This window comes from Setaria viridis, chromosome 1, assembly GCF_005286985.2.
Source record: "Setaria viridis chromosome 1, Setaria_viridis_v4.0, whole genome shotgun sequence".
NCBI lineage: Eukaryota > Viridiplantae > Streptophyta > Magnoliopsida > Poales > Poaceae > Setaria > Setaria viridis.
In genome coordinates, this window is record NC_048263.2 from 5,204,221 (window position 1) to 5,224,148 (window position 19,928).

A 19,928-nucleotide genomic window follows, 5' to 3' on the forward strand; every position below is an offset into this window, starting at 1 on the left:
GCTGCTGGATGTGTATTCTAGTGGGGGCAAAAGTCAAGAAAGCAGGGTTTCATAGGATACCACTACATGCCACCCGCCCCCCTTCTCTCTCCGCCGCGCAGCATCCCGCCGGCGAAGACGCCCTCCCCCCCCCCCCCCCCCCCCCAACCACCACCATGCATCCTCCGCAGAACTCCAACCCAGCAGCAAGCCCAGCCACCATGCTCCCCACCCGCCAACCTGCGCACGCGCTCCTACTGCGAAAGGTTCTTCTCTGACTCCCCGCCCTCACCTCCCCGGTGCAGCCACCAGCAGTCCTTGACGGCGACTGGGTGCCGGAAATGCCGGATTCGTGAGTCATGACGCCGGATCTGCGGGCCTCTCCGCCGGATCCGTGGCCAGCTGCCCTGGAGCCTCCCCCAGCCAAGCCGGATTCCAAAGCGTCCTACACGGAGGTCGTCAGAAGGGGGGAGTCAACACCCCCACTGGCCCAACTGCTCAGCTCTGCCATGAAGACAAGTGTGCCCCTGCTCGCAGGAGAAGCAGTAACTCCGGCAAAGTGACAAGGCCGCGGCGCATTAACTACCCTAAGGCGCCAACGACATGGCGGACCAGGCCCCAACACTCCACGGCTCCACGCCACCTACCGCAAGCTCCACCTCTGCAACCTTCAATGCAGCAGGAATGGCAGCCAGTGAAGCGCCGTAGAGCACGTCAGCTTGCGCCGCCCGAGAAGCTGCGACACAATGGCGGGATCGATCGGCACTACAGTGGCGATTCATGGAGACCATCCACCAAGGCTCTACGCGTTTCAACCATGTGACTGTGGGACGATGCTTCATTTGCCTCGCTCTAGACCACCGCGCAGCTTCGTGCCGCGACCTAGTACACTATTTCCGGTGTCGTAGTTCCGGCCACAAAGAACGCAGCTACAAAGCGGTGCGCCACCTGCTGTGCGACCCTCCGCCATCGCCCCACGACCCTACGCCTCTGTCGCGCCGTGCCCCCCAGCAGCTGCCAACTGCTGGCCGGAACCGCGGGAGCCAACATCCACCCCACCGCTGCCACAACCTGCGCGACCCCACGCCATCGCCCCACTACCCCCTGCCTCTGCTGCGCCACGCCCCAAAGCTGCTGCCAACCGCCGGTCGGACCCGTGGAAGCCACCGTCCACCCCGCCGCCGCCAAGACCACACCCCTGCAACCACATCCTCCACCGCCGCCACCACCACCACCGCAAGCAAACCGCTCTGGAGCCACAACCATGGCAATAGGGGATCCTCATACGCGGCCAGAGGTGGAGACGGTCTTCATCTCCAGCTCGTTCCATCTCGAGCACGATGCGCGGATTGGGAATCCTGCGCCCTTGTCTCGTGGGTGCTCCACCTGCCGTTGGACGCTGGAGCTCAGGACATCGCCAGCCTCATCACCAGAGAACTTCATCTGCAGCCAGGTGATGTCACCGTCACGCTACATCAACCGGAGCCCTATCTGGTCCGGTTCGAGAACACGGCCCACGCGGTGGAAGCGCGCCATCACGGACGCTTCACCGGAGGAGGCATTGACATCTGCCTCCGCACATGGCGTAGCCTCACGCATGCCCTCGACTTTCGCATCTTCTATAGAGTGCACCTCTGTCTCAACGGTATCCCGTCCTATGCCTGGACGCCAGAAATTGTCAAGAGGGTCGTCGGCCACAAGTACGCTCTACAGTGCATTGTCACTGACCTCTTTCAACCGGCAGACTCCAGGCACATCGAGCTATGGGCGTGGACAGCGGACCCGAGCGAGATTCCCAAGAAGGTCTGGCTCGCCTTCACGCACAGACCAGCGGACAAATCCTTCGCCTTCTTCGTGTCCGTCGAGCCTCCGCCGGAGTCCTGGCAACAAGGCACCCGCTACGAAGTCTTCATCCACATGCCTCTACTGGAAGACTACATGGCGGCCGCGCGCAACCTCCAACTGGCGGTCGACAACCCGGAGAGCGCCACGCTGATTCAACGGTGATACGAGCGGCGCTACGGCCTTGTCGATGGTGCACCACTAGACGTGAGGTCGTGCTTCCCGACTCGCCTGCCTCGGCCGCTACGGGACCGAAACCCTGGTGACCACGAGCGGGGATGGCACAGCGACTCAGGCACCACTGGTGCCAAGCGCGGCATCCGTGGCGCGGGTGACACAGTAGATGGGGGACGCGAGCGCAGACAGCGCATGAACTGTGACTAAAAGTGCATTTGGCCCCCTATGTGGGTTTTGGTGTTGATGACATGCATGGTTAGGAGACTAATAATTTTATCATGTGATTAACAGGTTTTAATTCTAAAGAAGTGCAAAGGTTATGAAAGGAATCTCAAGAACCCCAAATTTCAAAGAAAGAACGGTGTTGAGCTCAAAAGAAGACTTTTCTATAATTTCTAATTTTGAATTTGAGTATAGGAATGCCGTACTATTAAGGGGGATGCCGATGGATAGCTTGAAGATGCTAAAGTGCTCAATTGAAATGCTAACCACCCATTGAGAGACACAACTCACTCACTTGCACACTTGTTTTCTCATATTTTTTGTGAGTGTCGGAAGTTCCGACACCAGCCGGAAGTATTCAGAAACTTCCGACCGGGGGTGCTCAGCCGTTTTTATCTGGCAGTGTCAGAAGTTCCGACACTATACCAGAAGTTCCGATAAAGGTCACCGGAAGTTTCTTGAAACTTCCGAGGAGAAGCTCTCAGTTGTTTTAATTTAACTTCATTCGAAGTTCCGACCCTGTGTCGAAAGTTCCGACAAGCACATAAATGTACTATAACGGCTAGTTTTTGGGACTCGGGTATAAATACCCCCTCAGCCCCCTCCCCCCCTCCCATTCATGGCTGCTGAACAACTCGAGCTAAAACAGCCCCCAAGCATTGAATACTCCTCCCACACTCCCCTTTGAGCTAAATCCTTGAGAGTTTGAGCTAGGGATTAGGTAAGAGCAAGGTTGAAGGTGTGACTCTTGAGGATTTGAGTGTGAGGTCCAACAAATTCATCTCAAGAGCACTCCAAGCATCTTCGGCCATCGATTCGCGTTTGTTACTATTGAAGCTTGCTTCTAGATGGCTAAGCGTAGCCCGTTTGAGCGCCCTCTTTGTGTGGTGCGTCCGAAAACGTTTGTATTACCCATCCTTCGCGGATTCATAGTAAGTGACTCAATCCTCCTTTGTGGTTGATTAAGAGAGAAAAAGGGTTAGTGAGGACCCATCTCTTTGTGAGCTCCTCAATGGAGACGTAGCTTCCTTCGTGTAAGAGAACTTCGGTAAACAAATCCTTGTCCCTTGTGCTTATTATGTTATTCATGTTCATATTGACCTAGAAGCTTGATTTAAGCTTATCTATAAATTTGTGTGGTCCCTTGAATATCTATCACCTGCAGTAGTCTCTACACTTCATTTATAATCTTTTGATTGAAGCAGAATTGGTAGATTCAAGTTTCATTTTGAATTTTGTTCAGCTCACTTTCTACTGTCAGAAGTTCCGACATATCTAATATCGTTGCGAAGTTTTTCAGAAAAAATTTGAAGTGAACCTATTCACCCCCCTCTAGGCATCACAGGATCCTTTAAGTGACCCACAGGAAGACCGGGAACGCAGCAAGCACCGGGTGGCTAGACACACCTGCAACGACCAAGCCTTCATCTGCCCATCTCACCATGACGATGATGATGACCGCGACTACGACCACCCAGGGCACGGGTGCAAGTACGGCGATGCCTACTGGGGCTGCGCTGACGTTGTCCATCATGACCGTACCAGGTCACCCCGCGCCGCAGCTACGCGCCTCCACATGGATGACGCCACGACATGGGCAAACAAGGGCTGAGCAACTTGGCTCCTGCTCAGCTACAAACCAGTTAATCCTTGCTTCTTGGGGTCCGTGCGGGCTAATATGCTGCTGCCATGTTGCTCTTGGCAGCTTCCCTCGACTGCCAAAATGTTGGCGAGCAGTTTCCTCGCTAGCGTTTCGGCTGTCTTCGCTTATCGGTGATGAACCAAACGTCTGCCAAATCATATGGGAATGTCGTATGTCAAATTTTTTTTAAGGATTAGGGTATATATCACACAAACAATAAAACAGACAGCTTATCCAATAATTTATCTATAAACTATTTAATTCATTCATGAACTCATATTTTACGAGGATCAAGTATGAAATGGATCTTTGTATGTTGCTTTGTCTCTTATTTTAGAGAACACACCGAGTATACCATTTGAGATAATAGCATCCTATAAGGACTATAATGTAATTTAATATTTTTATTTCATGTCCTTTTATGTCTAAAAGTATTCTTTGTGACTTCTATCTTTGCTGAGGACTATAGTGTCAAAAGCAAAGGGTCGCATTGTAAAAATGACAAATATGTCCGCACGGTGGACGGACTCGATCTCTCTTATCCTCATCTCTTTCTGTTGTCTCTCTCTTCTGCACATCTCCGTGGTGCATTAAGCGACTGCTCAGCACGGCTTCCGATGTCGGCGGCACTCTATGCGAGCTGCGCAACACGAAGAACCGGCTTGGGTGGCGCGGCGTCGTCCGGCTGGCCGCACGGGCAACACAAGCACCATGCAAGGAGCATGACGCGCGTAGGCTAGGTTTGCCGCCTTCGCTCGATTTTGCCAGCCAAAAGGAGGCTCCCCGCAGCAAATCTTGTGGAGCTGTCGTCTCCTATGAGCTCTCCATACAATGGGCATTGTCCCGGCTATTTGCTATCGGATCACGAGCCCCTTCCGTCGTCTTGCGAGGCAAAGGCTCTTTTCTCTATCTTCATTTAATTACGTCCACGTAGGATAAACATGATGACTTGGCAGCAAATAGATGAGTCATTTAATGGCATTGTACATGCCCTTTGAGTTGGTAACCATACAAATGAGCCTGGGTGTGGACTCCTAAGCACGCCAATCTAATCCAAACGCAGTCAACGACCAAATAATTGGTCAGGCTTCCATTGGAAGCGATCCAAACATGTGCACTTGGCAGCTACTCCAATCTCCAAATCCAAGTAGCATTTTGGCAGTTTGGCGCATGTATAATCTATGGTTAGAAACTTGCATGGTAGAACCTCAAATCGTGGCATGTGCACTGCACACTATTCTTCTCTGAGGTTTAAAAAAGACAATGAAATGTTAAAATTACTACGGAGTAGCCGGTAGCTGTGATTAGCCCGATTGCCAATGAAGAAAAGAGTAGGTGGTGCATTTACCACATTTTCCCATGGTTCGGCAATCCAGAACCACGGGCGCCTGGGTTTACCATGTACGCCAGCCGCGTGCCGGAAAAGTGGCGCCACGGGGTGTTCGACATCGTTTCTTTAGCAAATACGGTAGGTGCTCCACTTTTTCATAATAGTAGACTAGTACTCCCTCCGTTTCAAATTAGTATTTGTTTTGACTTTTCTAGATACATTGCCTTTGCTATGGATCTATATGTATATCTAGATCTGAATCCTTTTCGGGGGCATGAGTGTAATTGGGGGTCTGATTTTGTATGGGATCGCATCGCAGCTCGTCGGGGATGAGGATCTAGGGGGCCACATTGATGAGATGACGGCCATCGTCCTCCAGGTGTCGCCGGGAAGCCTCGCATCCGGATCGGAGGAAGAGTTGATGGATCGCAAGGCGCAGGAACAGCGCGTGATCGCCCAATTCAACTTGGTGTGCCTATGTGTCAAGCACCGGGTACTGACTGCGGAGAGAGACGAGCTCGTGGAGGACCTGGAAGAACTTGCGGATGAATTCCTTGCACTACCGACTCGCCTCGGAAGCAGCTCAGCTGACTTTGTTCGTGTTGTGGACCATTCCATGTGTGCAGGTGAGTTATTGTGAGGAGCAGTTGTGCTTCAACTTCAATTTCTGCACAGACCAGTTTCAGATATTGTTTGTTGTTGATTCTTATTCTCTTGCATGATGGTTCCAGGAGAATTGACGGGTAACTGATGCAAGGACCACTGGCTTAAGTGAAAACCTGAAAGCTCAGGTACTTGAATTGTCCTTTGAGTTCAAATGCACTGGCATTGAAAATGAGTGGCCTGGATAGAAGCAAGATAGTGTTTGAGAATAGAAGCAAGATAGCACCTTTCTCCAGTTTGGTTGTGTTTGTTAGATAGATCCCTTCACCAACTTCTTGCAATTCATATTGATTACTCTCTATTCAATCCATGTGTGATATTCAAAAATTTAACTAATTCCTACCAATTCGCATATGCAGGTGCCGGAAATGAGAAGTCAGAGAGAAGGGAGAATCGGTCTCTATCAATTAGGAAATCATGCCAAGTTTATTAGGAAATATATTTTTTTTGCTTTCTTCTATAAAAAATTGGTAGTCTCGGTGTTATAGTATATAATTCTTTGAAAATGTTGAAAATAGCAAGTGGTTGTACTTGAGTCTTTGTGTCAACAGACATGACTTCAGTTATCAAATAGAAAAAACGCATGTGGTGGTACTCAGGTTCTATGCCATGATTTCTGCTCTGAATTCATTTTAATTTCCATAAACTTTTGTCATGCATGCATTTCTGCACTTTTGTAGGACACTCGGAGTTTTTAAGACGATCGGCGAGAATGTCCTTTTTGTTCTAGCTGAAGCTTGTCATGTGGTTATGTTGATTTATAATATTTTGTTGAGAAATCAGCGCTCAAACCTTAACACCGACTTTCTAGAAGTGGCATTAAAATAGTGCGCTACCACTTCTTTTGTAGACCCTTACTCACACTATTTCGAGAAGACCTTCGCACTGACACCAATGCGAGAGGTCAACTCTCTACGAGGGAACCCAAATCTTTTATTCACCTACTCACAACTTGATATAACACTCACTCTTAAACTCTTTATGTGGGTACTCTACCATGACACTACTATACTACATGACTAACTTGCAATCTCCTACTTGAGACTTCTTATGCCATGGTATGGCTAGAAGGGAGGGGAGCACCTCTATTTATAGGTGCTCATGATTATTGTGGTGTTGCTATGTGGCAACTTTCACACTCTTCCATACAAAATATCCTAACTCTAGAACCCTCATCATCTTTATCTAGTTTTTTATATTTCTACCATGCTAAAATATCTAATTTTAGAGTATTCTACACTTCACCATGAAGCATGACAACTATGGCTCATGTATTCTTTTCAATTTTTTAGAACCTTCTTACCTTGCCATGATTTTATCCTTATATATAGCAAAGTTAGTCTCTTGAGATCTCCACAATCTTCTATTCAACATGTTTGTTTCTTACATTTTAATTGTTCCTTTGTGCTGTTTCTGCTTCATCCATACTAACAGTAACTAAAAACATTTTGCCTCTTTGCATCACGTTATGTTAAGCATTTCTGACAACAATTACCTCAGGTATGTGGTTATTTGGTTAATCACAATATGAGATGTATGGCAATGACACCGCACTATTCACATTGTTGTGTTTGCTGAGCACTAGCATGTTTCTCCCGTTTCTGAATCTTGCCCGGGAAAGATGGTTGTACTAGCATGATTGAAGGCAGGTTGTTTCAGCCCTGGGGAGTTTTGTTTGCTTAATTCGTTGCACAGAGTTCATGCCAAGGGTGAAGAAATTAGTTTTGCATTTCTAGCGATGATCGTTTGCCAAAGAAGCACTTAACATGTTAACATCTACAGTATATCCAAATGGAACTCTGAAACTGAGTTTTACAAAAGTTTATCGGGCTGTATCTTTCAAACGGTTTGTCCTTGGAACTTAAACCATATATAGGACTTGTAGCCCTATGTGCGAACTTCAAAATTTAGTAAAAGTTCTCCGGGGGTTGGAGTTCAAATTTAATCGAAATTCATCGAGCAATTTAAGAGTGCAGAACATGGCGCTGCACTGCATCTCGCCATCAGCAACCTGCCTGTCTGCTTCACATGCTCACCGCCGCAGCAAGACTTGGGGGAGATCGTGTCTAGGAGCACCTAGCGCAACTCATGAGCCCGGCCGCTCGCCAAATCCCTGGCGGAAACCGTCGTCTTTGCGCGCGCCGACGACCCGCAGAACCCCGCCGCCGCCATGGCCCATGGGCGCCGCTGACCGCCAGCAAGTTGCCGGTGCTCGAATGGTACCCCATGGATCGATGCACAAGGTCACGATGAGTCTACTAGAGTATCCCGACGTCGACGGCGAGGTTGCTGCCGGCGATGGCGGCGTTACCCGCTCGCGCCCGCGGGTCAACGCGGGTAAAATGTCAGGAGAAATTTTGATATTTGACACTAAATTCGCACGCCTAATGTATTATAACCCTCAATTTGCAAGGCTCCGACTGCGAATTCTTTTGATTTGGGGATTCCATCAATTTTTCCCAGTTTCACAAAAAAAAAAATTAATTCTCCAGACCAATTGAATGGACGACTCTACCCCTGACCTTATCTCTTTGCATCCAGGATTGACGATTCAATATTCTCGAGACTCATCGGCCCTTCCTGAGAGCCGTCGAGACTCGTCGTCCTCCCTCCGTCGGCCTCAGCTCCGCCTTCCCCGTGCGCCGTGCGCCCTCCCCTCCACCTCCCTGTGCTGCCTTCCACTCCGCCCCAATCCTCCTCCTCCCTTCCGCCCCAATGTCGCAGGGTCCTCGTCTGTGGGGAACCGCGGCCGTGCGGCGGCGGGTTTGGCGGCGGCTTGGAGACGCGGCTCGTGAAACTGGGAAAAATGGATGGAATCCCCCAAATCGAAAGAATTCGCAGGCGGAGGGTTATATTTCGAAAGACTTGCGGATTGGGAGTTATAACGCGTGAGGTACGCGGATTCAGTGTCAAATATCAAAATTTCTCAAATGACAGGAGAGGTGGGGAAGAGAAGATGAGTGTAAAACATTTCGACTGAGAGGAAATGGTGTTCAGTTATTCAGAAAATGATTTAAATGCCTTCAATGTTTGAAAATGCACTATAACTGTTAGAAAAATCAAACAATAGCAAGTCCTGTTTTGTTACACTTTTCATAATTCTCTATACAATAAAAATCTCTAGCCCTATGAAATTACCACTATGTCCTCAAGAAATTGATAAATGTGTGAACTGGTATTTGATTTAGTTATAAGCTTTTACAGTCAGGTAAAACATTATGAAAAATTCAGTATAAGCTTTTAAGGCATACAAAAACTGTAGGACAAATGCGAATATTTCATTGGTATAGGGATCAATGTGTGTTTCATTTTTGTTGTTTAAATATCCTTCCAATTCAAAAATGATTTTATTCAAATTTAAATTATATCAAAAACCTCCCAAGCAAATATTCAAGTCCTTTCTGAAAACCTAAAAGATCTTATGCTGGATTCCTTCTTCCAAACCAGCCTTGCACAGCGTGCCACCGATTCGGCCCGTTTCTTTGTATGCCCTAGCACCAGGCTCAACTCTCTGTTCCTTCCTAATATTCCATTGTCATGTGCTACGTCAATTGATTCGGCCTCTTAACATAGAGCTAAAATTTCAAGTGAGGTCCACATCACTGGAAGGATACCAAACCATTAAGCAGTATGTCATCCAACAGACTGAAGACATGTCAATTTTGCATGGGATGTCCTGGCCATCTTTTTTATTTGTTGGCATTGTCCAAATAAAAAACCTTAGAACTAGACTTGTTCTATGAAATCTAAGAAGTTGTTATCATGACACTAACCAGATCCAGATAAAAACATGTGGGTGAGCGTGGTATCCAAATGTCTGGAGAACAGAAGCAAAGGATTGCAATTGCCAGAGCAATCCTAGTCACCCAAGATCCTCCTACTTGATGAAGCCACTAGTGCATTGGACACTAGTTCAGAGCGTGTTGTTCAGGAGGCGCTTGAGTTGGCCTCCATGGGCCGCACTACTATTGTCATTGCACATCGTATTTCCACTATTCGAAATGCCGATATGATTGTTGCCATGCAGTCTGGTGAGGTCAAGGAATTGGGATCACATGATGAGCTCATTGTCATTGAGAATGGTCTCTACTCATCTCTTGTCCACCTTCAGCAGAGCAGAGATTCAATGGACGCTCACAAGGTTGGCAGAACTACAAGTACATATGTTTCACAGCAATCAAGCAGCCAACATATGACCAGGGGTTTCTCTACTGCTAGCAAATCAAGTTCAACACAGTCCATGGATGATGCAAAAGATGATGAAGAGAATCCAAACCTTCCTGTCCCGTCCTTCAGGATGCTACTTATGCTTAATGCACCAGAGTGGAAGCAAGCACTAATGGGAAGCTTTAGTGCAATCGTTATTGGAGCCATACAGCCTGTATTTGCATATGCCACGGGCAGTATGATCTCAGTCTACTTCTTAACAGATCATGAAGAGATCAAGAAGAAAACAAGGACATATGCACTTATCTCTGTTGGTCTTGGAGTGCTTACATTTCTGATTAGTATTGGGCAACATTACAACTTTTCTGCCATGGGGGAATACCTCACCAACAGGGTCAGGGAACAGATGCTAGCGAAATTTCTCACTTTCGAGATTGGGTGGTTTGACCATGATGAAAATTCTAGTAGTTCCATATGCTCACAGCTTGCCAAAGACGCCAATATTGTAAGTACTAAATAAAGCATGTAAGCGTTTAGAAGAGAATAATACTTGACCAGAAATAATATTTGTGTTGTAGGTGAGGTCGCTCGTGGGTGATCGAATGTCTCTGGTGATCCAGACAGCTTCTGCGGTTCTAACTGCCTACATCATGGGTCTGGTGATTGCTTGGCGTTTTGCTCTTCTAATGATAGCGGTGCAGCCTCTTATCATTACCTGCTTTTATACTCGCTATGTCTTGCTAAAGAGCATGTCTAAGAAATCGATACAGGCACAGGTTGAGTGTAGTAAGCTAGCTGCCGAGGCTGTCTCTAATCTCTGTTTGGTAACTGCTTTCTCATCCCAGAACCGCATCGTCTGCCTCTTTGACCAAGCACAAGATGCTCCACGCAAGGAAAGCATCCGACAATCCTGGTTTGCAGGTTTCGCCCTCGGCACCTCCATGAGCCTTTTGAGATGCACATGGGCATTCACCTTCTGGTATAGTGGAATGCTCATGGCTGGGTAACAAAGGCTTAGATACCTAAAATGTCCCACCCCCGCCCCCGCCCCCGCATCCCGCCGCTCCGCCACCCCTCGCCGGCGCCGCTAGCCCCGGCGGCGCCGCCCAAGCTCCTCCGCCGACAGACTGACCGCGTCCTTGGCCATACCCCACGAGCCGCTCCACCCCCGTTGCCTCTCGCGTCCAGCCCCCCCCCTTTTCCCAATCACGCTCCCCCGATCCAGATCTGGATCTTCCGACTCCTGCTCCCGCCGGCCGATCCCATCCGCCCCTACCCTGCTCGCCTCTCTACTGGCGAGAAACCCCTCCTCCCCCGCCGCCTCGCACTCGCCGGGCCGGATCTTGGGAGGATCTCGTCGTCCCGCCCACGCCAGATCCGGTCCCAACCTACGCGGAAGTGGTAAGGCGGGGGGCGACCGCCTTCATCCCGCCGCCTGCCCCGCAACCACCTGCGCCACGCCAGCTCAGATCCACCATCACCATCCCGCCAAGGAGCAGTTACTTCCCTCGCCAACCCCGTCGTCCCCCGAGCGTCGACCAGAGCAGTTATAGCTGCCTGCGTCACCATGCCGCTACGCGGCCAGAGCCGCGGAACCTCGCCTCCAGGATCCGCCACAGATCTCCCCCTGGCGTCACACCCCGCCGGTCAGGCCACCAGAGGAGTAATGGCCTCCCCCTCCGCCGGCCCCCGTCCTCGAGCCCCGAGCACCATCCTCGACGCGACGTCCACTCTGGCTCCGAGCCTGGCTGGACCCGCGTCAGCCGGCGCAAGCGGCGGGAGCGAGGCCGTGCTGCCAGACATTCAAAGCTTTCTTCACCTTTCGCCAACCAACAACCTTCCTCTGCGGCGACCTCTGCTTTCCTCCAGAAGACAAAAGGGCGCTGCTTCAGGTGTCTGGGCCGCGACCACAAGGCTTCCGCGTGCAGGGACCCCATCCGGTGCCTGCGCTGCTTCCGCTCGGGGCACAAGCAACGCTTCTGCCGCCCGGACCCGCGCCCACGGTCTGCTTCCCCGCCGCGACGCCACCCACGCCGTTCGAAGCCGCGCCCTCCGTCGGCCTCTCTCAAGATGGCGTCCGCACGGGTTGGAGACCCGGCTCTGAGGCCGAGTGACGACACGCTGCACATCCCCACCTCCTTCGAGATCGACCACGAGCTTCGGGACTGGGAGGGGAACGCACTGGTCACCTGGGCCATGCGTGTCCCCCCAAGTACCACTGCAAGACACATCGAAGACGCCATCCTGGAGGAGTTCCGGCTGCGCCCCGGCGAGGTTTCGGTCACTAGGCATCGCCCGGAGGCGTTCCTGTTGCGCTTCCAGCACCGCCGCCACTGCGAGGACGTCAACGCCAAAGGTAACATTAACTTCCGTGGTAATGAAGTTTGTGTCAGGCCGTGGAGGAGCCTCACCGGTGCTCTTGGCGCGGCACTCTTCTACCGCGTCCGCATCTGCCTCGACGGGGTGCCGCGGCACGCTTGGCTGCCGGACATCGTCGAACGCCTCGTCGGCCGGCACTGCGCGCTCCAATGCATCGACACCAACCTGCTTCATCCGTCGGACACGCGCGGCATCGAGCTGTGGGCCTGGACGGCGGACCCGAGTAGGATTGCCAAGGTAATGTGGCTTGTCTTTACCACACGTTCTATGGACGGCTCGTCCTCATCGGTGCAGATCAATGAGGTCCCCCCTGAGCGTTGGCACCGAGGGATCAAGCACCGGGTCCTGGTGCATCTATGGGAAATCCACGACTACTCCGCCGTCACCACCGACCCGCACGACCCCGACGTGGCGGTGGGGGAGCCGGAGAAGCGGCGGCTGCCCTGGTACTGGGGGGTCCGCGACGGTGACCAGGAACCCACGCCGGCCTTCACCCCATTCCAGCACCCCCCGCCTCCCCGTCGTGATGAGCGCAGGGGCCACGACCATCGGGGCGACGGCCGGCGGGAGCGGCCGGATGACCACCCCGACTTCCATGACTGGCACGGCCGGCGGGACGACGACGACGACGACTACGACGACTGGCACGGTGAAAGGCGGGGACGCGCCGACCCCAGGCCTTCCAGAGGGACGGCTCATGGCGGTCAACACCGAGTGCGTTCCCGCTCGCCGCGACGTCGCCACGCCGGCCACGGCAACCAAGGGGGCAGGCGGAGGAACCTGGACGGAGACGCATCACTGGCCGCGGACACCCGCAAGGAGGCTGACTTCAAGCTGTTGTATGATCTCCAAGTGGGGTCCATGGCGGAGGCGGCACAGTTGATGTTTAACCTCCAGCGACGCCATCCTCCGGCGGCGACGCCACGGCCACTCATGGACATCTTCCGCAAGGCGTCCAGCATCGTCGAAGCCACCGGGGATGAAGCCTGGTTCGACTACAGTGGCAACCTCGACCAACCTTCAAAGGTACCAGTGCACAACGCCCAGTCTCTCGTGCCCCTCCAGAAGGTCTTCCACAGGATTACTTCTGCACTGCCTCCCCCCTCTATTCCATCCATCCAGGAGGTAGACGACGAACTCCGCAAGATGACCATGCGTTTGGAGGTGGCCGGTCAGGACACCCCTGGGCAGGCAGTCGACGCCTTGCTTGGGGACCCCGGCCGTGTTACTCAGGTACCGGCGGGGGGCGACGAAGTTCAGCGGCCTCCAGAGCCTCACGACAACGACCGCACCACCGATGAGCACCCTGTCCCCCTCCCACTGGAACATCAAGCTGCATCTGCCTTCGGGGTCCTCTTCACCAGGCCAGAACCGCCCCTGCACTGCGCGCCGACGCCGCGGCAAGAACCAGCTCCGCTCGCACAACCGGAGTCACCAAAGCGGCGCCGTCCTCGCCGCGTCTTCGATATGTCAACGGTACGTCGCAGTGCACGCCTCTCTTCTAGACGCCCGATGCCAGCAATGCAACGTGCACAGCACAACTTATGCCGCAAACTTGGCCTCCTGAATGATGATCTACAGCCGGTGGAGGCCGCGCTACAGGAGTATCTCGCCATGTTCCAGGGCCCTCTCCCTCCAGAAGTTATCGCGGCTCTTACGGCGGCGTTCAACCTGGATGACGAACAGGCCGAAGCGCTCGATGCAGCCATGGCAATGGTGGCTGGTGAAGCAATACAGGACATCCAAGAAACGGTTGAGGCTCTGCAAGCTGAAGGTCCACTGGCGGCTGTTTAACTGCCCCGCCTTGTATCATTTAGTGCCGCTTAATTCTCTATGTCAGCTACAAGTTTCAGCAGTATGGGCAGCCTGTGTTGCTGCTGCACTCCTTCTGTTTACTCCACAGACTATGTCTCTGCCCGGTTTGTAATCTTAAAGCTACAGCTACGTCACGGCTGGGCTCAAGCTCCGGACTTTCTGTTGTTCCTCTTAGCTTCTATGTTACTTCATGCGCATGTGTGTCAACTGATCCAGTCAAGGCCACCGCCCTTCCCGCTAGCGACTGAGACGAAGCCGTGGCCCTTCCGGCCCTTTTCGTGCGAACTAAGGGGATTGAGGCAACGCTCATTCCCCAATTTAATCGGCCGGCGTTCAGAACGGCGTCAACGCATGCACGCCACCTCCTTAACCGAACGAGTCCTCACGGTTGTTCCAATATGGTGCAAATGAATATGGAGATCCTTTGCTGGAATGTGAGGGGTCTAAACAGTAGAGCCCGAAGGGACATAGTCCGCGAAACAATTACGGGTACCTTATGTCATATTGCATGTCTTCAAGAGACAAAGCTTGCGGACATCGATCAATTCACAGCGGCTTTCTTAGGAGGACATAGGCTTGACAACTATTGCTACAAGCCGGCGGGGGGCATCCTCGGCACGCGTGGCGGCATCCTCCTTCTATGGAATGCTAATTTCGTCAATCTTTCAGATGTCATCATCGGGCAACATCACATTACGGCAACAGTCACCATGTTAGAATCCTTAAACACCTTTGTCTTGACGACAGTGTACGGGCCGACCAACGCTAGCCGGAAAGCCGAATTTCTTGCTGAGTTGCAATCTACAAAACCGCGAGACAGCTCTCAATGGCTGGTCCTCGGCGACTTCAACCTCATTTACAAAGCGAACGACAAAAACAACACTAGAATAAATCGACGTCATATGAACATGTTTAGGGATGCTTTGGATGCATGTGACCTCCGCGAGATCCGCCTTAACAACAGGAAATTTACGTGGAGCAACGAGAGGAGAAACCCCACCCTGGTTCGGCTCGACAGGGTTTTCGCTAATGTACAATGGGAAGAGGCTTTCAGTAGCCATGCACTACATGCGTTGTCAACTTCACTTTCTGACCATTGTCCGCTACTACTTTCCAATCACGGTGGCCCTAGACGACCAAAATCGTTCAGATTTGAAAACTACTGGACGAAATTACCAGGTTTCATGGACAAGGTCACAAGTGCTTGGGCTGCCCCAACAGCACACGTCGAGCCTTTTCACCGCCTTTATTATAAGCTTCATCACACGGCTGTCGCCCTAAGGGAATGGTCTAACAATCTGATACCGGACGTGAAAATGCAGCTTTACATGGCCCTCGAGATCATTTTGAGGTTGGACATAGCTCAAGAACATCGCTCCCTATCCGATGGTGAACACCTGTTACGCAGTCGGCTAAAATCCCGTGCCCTGGGTCTAGCGGTCATTGAACGAGCACGTAGAAATCAAGCCAGTAGAACAAGAAATATGAAGCTGGGCGACGCAAACACGCGTTTTTTTCATCGACGGGTAAACGCTAGGCGTCGAAGGAACTTCATCCACAAGCTAAAGAAGGATAGCGGCTGGGCATGTACCCATGCAGAAAAAGCAGTAGAGATACAAAACTTCTTTATGCGAACTATGCAACAGCCACAACCACGAGGGGTAGAATTAAATTGGGACATCCTCGGGATCAACAATCACGACCTCTCCTCACTTGATGCACCATTCTCTGAGGAGGAAATTAAGAGGGCTGTTGACGCATTGCCGGCAGACAAGGCTCCCGGACCAGACGGCTTCACGGGTCTTTTCTTTAAATCATGCTGGGATATTATCAAACAGGATGTAATGGCGGCCGTCCACGCCTTTTACTCACTGCGATGTAACAGTCTTGCCCTCGTTAACTCGGCAAATATCATACTACTACCAAAACGAGAGGAGGCTGACACCGTCCAGGACTTCAGACCCATTAGTTTGATACACTCCTTCATCAAAATAATAACCAAATCGGTGGCGCTGAGGCTCCAACCGCACATGAACGCCATTGTTTCTACATGTCAGAGCGCCTTTATCAAGAAAAGGAGTATCCATGACAATTTCATGTCGGTACGCAATACAGCGAGACGCCTTCACCGCAACGGAGTGCAGGCCATCTTCCTTAAACTGGACATTGCAAAGGCATTCGACTCCGTTCGATGGGATTTTCTGCTTATACTATTGCAACGTCTTGGTTTCCCGACACGGTGGAGGGAGTGGATAGCGGCGATATTGTCCACATCATCTTCTAGGGTCCTACTGAATGGGGTCCCAAATCCACCTCTCAAACACAGGAGGGGGTTACGTCAGGGTGACCCCCTCTCACCGCTTCTCTTCGTCATAGCAATTGACCCGTTACAAAGGCTACTACACATAGCAACGGAAATGGGTATATTTTCCAAACTAAGAGGCCGCGGGCCTTCTTGTCGGATTTCACTCTATGCGGATGATGCGGCTATTTTCATTGCGCCAAGAAAAGCGGAGATTGATGCGCTAGTGAACTTATTGACTATGTTCGGCGAGGCGACTGGACTTAAAGCCAATTTCCAAAAGTCAACAGCTCTGCCGATCCGCTGTCAAGGGATAGTGCTAACAGACATTTTACAGAGCATGCCAGCCAAGATTGGAACTTTTCCAACCAAATATCTTGGTCTTCCGCTATCTACTTCACGTCTTAAAATGGTAGACTTCCAACCGTTGATCGACAAGGCACTTAAGAAACTCAACACCTGGAATGCACGAAACATGACCACAGCGGGGCGTTTGACACTTGTCAAATCAGTGTTGACAGCCCAGCCGGTTTATTTACTCACGGCTCTACAAGCACCAAAGCAAATCATGAAGGCCATCGATACCAAAAGGAAACAGTTCCTCTGGGCCGGTAACGAGAATGTCACTGGCGGGAAATGTAAGGTGAACTGGACGCGGACCGCCAGACATAAGAAAGGGGGCGGCCTTGGGATTCTACACCTGGGGAAATTCTCCAGAGCGCTACGTCTGCGGTGGTTGTGGCAACAATGGATACATGAGAACGCATTATGGGATGACTGTGATATCCCCTGCACGCAGTCTGATCGGAAGTTATTCGCGGCAGCCACCACTATAACAATCGGCGATGGCAACAAGATCTCTTTTTGGGACAGTGGCTGGATCGACGGCCAAAGGCCCAGGGACATGGCGCCCAACCTTCACCGCATTTCAAAACGAAAGAATAGATCGCTGCGCGAAGCCATCACGAATAATGCCTGGGTCACAGATATTGATCTTCAGCACCAGAGCTTTTCGGTCACACACTTCATCGAGCTGCAGAAAATCTGGAATGCGGCGAGCCGCCTGCAACTTCGACATGGGGTAACGGACACCATTCGTTGGAAATTGACGGCCGACGGCCATTATAGCACGAGATCAGCATACCGAGCACAGTTTTTCGGGTCCACAAACACCAACTTAGAAGCTATCATCTGGAAACCATGGGCACCTCCAAAGTGTAAGTTCTTCAGCTGGCTGGCGATTCAAGACAGAATCTGGACAGCGGACCGGTTGCAAAGACGGGGTTGGCCATGTAACCCAAATTGTGTTCTCTGCGAAGCAACGCAGGAGACGGGACCCCACATGTTCACCGCTTGCAGTTACACAAGGAATGTCTGGGCTCAACTTAGCGAGTGGACGAGGTGCCCGGGCATTGAACCAGAACGTTGGGATGCGCATGACACTCTGCATGACTGGTGGACGGCTTTAGCAGGCGAGCAGGTCCCTGACAAAAGAGGATTTAGATCCTTCATCATTTTAGTCCTGTGGGAAGTTTGGAAAGAGCGCAACGCGCGAGTTTTCCATCGACAGGAGCAATCCTTCCCCCGTTTGGTAGCTCGCATAAGAGATGAGGCAGCTACATGGGTGTCGGCTGGTGCGGTGCACCTCGGTCGGTTTTTGGACGCCGCGAGGCGTAGTTGAGTGTATATAAGGCGCTCTTTCAGTTTACCTCCTACCAGTGTTCTAAGCTCGCAGTGCGCAGCATGTAATTACTTAATTGTTTCGCCTTCGGGCACTCCTCTTTTTTAATACAGCGGCAGCTCTCCTGCCTGCTCGTTTCAAAAAAAAAAAAAAAGAATGCTCATGGCTGGGCACCACGTTACTTCGAAGGCCTTCTTCCAAACCTTCTTGATTCTAGTAAGAACAAGTATGGTGATTGCAGATGCAGGTAGTGTTACAACAGATCTTGCAAAGGGTGCTGATGCAGTAGCTTCAGTGTTTGCCGTTCTTGATCGGGTAACAGAAATAGATCCTGACAGCCCTGATGGATATAGACCAGAGAAGCTCAAAGGCGAGGTGTACATTAGAAGAGTTCATTTTGCATATCCATCGAGGCCAAATGTGATCATATTAAAGGATTCTCCTTGAGCATTCAATCAGATAAGTCAACAGCACTTGTTGGGCAAAGTGGTTCAGGCAAGTCAACCATCATTGGGCTTATAGAGAGGTTCTATGACCCAATTAGCGGGGTAGTAGAGATTGACAGCAGAGACATCAAAACATATAACCTCCAAGACTTGCGAAAGCACATTGGATTGGTCAGCCAAGAGCCAGCATTGTTTGCAGGTACCATCAGGGAGAACATTGTATATGGCACAGAAACAGCTGATGAGGAAGAAATTGAGAATGCAGCAAGGTCTGCCAATGCACATGGCTTCATTAGCAGCCTCAAGGATGGATATGACACATGGTGTGGTGAGCGAGGTGTTCAATTGTCAGGAGGCCAAAAGCAGCGCGTTGCAATTGCCCGTGCAATTCTGAAGAACCCTGCTATCTTGCTACTGGATGAAGCTACATGTGCATTAGACAACCACTCTGAGAAGGTTGTACAAGAGGCACTCGATCGACTGTTGGTTGGCAGGACAAGTGTCGCGGTGGCACACAGGCTTAGCACTATTCAGAACTGTGACCAGATCATTGTGCTTGAGAAAGGAATTGTTGCTGAGACAGGCACACATGCATCCCTCATGGCCAAGGGTCCTGCTGGGACATACTTTGGGTTGGTTAATTTGCAGCAAGGAGGCAACCAGACAACCAGCACTGTGATTTTGCATGAAAACACATGAGCTCTAGATTTGCAGTCCTGTTAAAATGTGCCACCACTTTGGATTAACCAATAAGGAAGACTGCTACCAGACTATTAAAATTTCCTTCAACGCTATCTTTAATTGCTCTATCAGTGCATAGTAGCGTATCACGGTTGTAGTTTCTTGATTGATATGGGATATGTATTGTAGTTCTGAGAAGGTCAAGGAATCTGAGAGAAAATGAACATTATGCTGCATTTCATCTTATTCTCTTGCAGCTTACAAGAAAAAAAAAACACGGCCAAAACAATAAAGGGGGAGCAGAAGTTATTTTTCCCAGGTATTACAATTCTAGCTTATAGTTTCAGAGCCAAGTTCTTCACAGCCCATTTGAACCAGAACTATAAAGTTGAACAAGTTAGATAAAATTTTGAGGTCATTTCCAATAATTTCATCCATATCCAGTATCAAGAATTCACACCGTACCACATATTTGCAACTAGGAGTAAAAATCCTAGCGTATGCTCAAGCGCGATATTGATTTGGATTTGCCTGGAACTAGAGCCTGATTCCGGTTCAGCAGAATTGGTGGCCATACGAGTGTATCACCTGGTCGGAGCGAA

General features: G+C 50.8%; 1 pseudogene; it reads left to right on the forward strand.

The window, feature by feature from the left end:
* Nucleotides 1-9,556: 9,556 nt before the first annotated feature.
* LOC117853096 (putative multidrug resistance protein) lies at nt 9,557-19,344 on the forward strand (annotated as a pseudogene).
* Nucleotides 19,345-19,928: the final 584 nt, after the last annotated feature.